Consider the following 1,404-nt stretch of genomic DNA (forward strand, 5'->3'; position numbering starts at 1 on the left):
ATACAAAGATGCTATTGACATCAGAATATGTAAAAATGGTTAACAGGAGAACACCTGTGATCTCAAGCACCACTTTATCAGGTTAGTGAGTGAGAACATTGCACTATTCATTGAAGAAATGATAGGGAAAACATATCAAATACTAACCCAATGATCAAATGTTCTGGACTGAATGCTGTCTGCCCCAATCTAATGAACAATGTATTGATATTAAGAGGTGAATAGATTCAGAATGGTCATGAGGGTAAAGTACACAGGGTGCCATTTTTGTTTTTACAAGGGATAGAACACTTTCTCTTTCCATCATCCTTAAAGACACAAAAAGTGTAAACATTTACAATCAGAACAAGGCCCTCTACAGAAACCACCCAAGACAGGTTCTTTACCTGTTCAGCTTACATGGGGGTGAAAGTGATGTTTGTTGTCTGAGCAACCTAGTCTCTGGTATTTTGCTATGGAAGCCCAAGGTGGTGGGGGAAATTATAGATAGATAGATTTCCAGAAAATTTTCACATCATATTTATTTGTGTTTTGTCATTCTTCTAAAATTATATCTAAAAATAGACATTTGGACAAATATTCTTGCTACATCCACTCCAGTAGTGACCCACGTGACTGGCCAAGAAACCTGGATACTATCCCTAGGTGAAAAGTTCATGGAAACTTAGTCTCCTGGAACTGTGGCATCCTGTATAACAAATGCTCCAACTTGTCCTTGCAAATGGATCTGTGTGCTTTCTTTCAGGATTGTTTTATTATAGGTGCCTCCAAGCAATGACTTGCCAAATACCTAAGCAAAATCGAACTTTGCTTCCTGGCCTTCACCAATGCCCTAGGTAGTCTTTGAGCTAACCATGGGCTTTGAATTCAGTAAGAATGTTGCCTAATCAGTGACATTCAGAATTGCCTCTAGTATTGTAAGAGAGATAGTGAAAGAAATCAGGCATTACTATCTACTAAATAGAGTTAGAAATCTCAGGGCAAACTTAGCAAAGTATACTTATAATCTTCATTACAGTCAGGTATGGAAGACTACATTAATTATTAGTAGAAAGTCCACACACACAATCACTTAGGATAATAGCTGAGCTACTCCCATATGCAGGAATTTACAATTATCTAGGAAGAAGGAAGTTTGTGGTCTAGGGAGGAACTAGAGTAAATACTTAGAACTATAGATAGCTGAGTTACACCCATACACAGGAATTTGCAGTGGCCTAGGGGAAGGTGGACTATACAATAGACTAGAATTGCAACTATGGCAAGGGCATGAAGCCCCTACTCCTGGCTTCTAAGATTAAGTTGACCTTAGGTGGGGCTGCTTTTGATCCCAGTTGTTAACATTGATTTTTATCCCAGTTAGTTCCTGTTAGCTTTTTGTACGCATTTCTCTGTTTTCTGTAA

Source organism: Mus caroli, chromosome 16, assembly GCF_900094665.2.
Source record: "Mus caroli chromosome 16, CAROLI_EIJ_v1.1, whole genome shotgun sequence".
In the NCBI taxonomy this organism is placed as follows: Eukaryota; Metazoa; Chordata; class Mammalia; order Rodentia; family Muridae; genus Mus; species Mus caroli.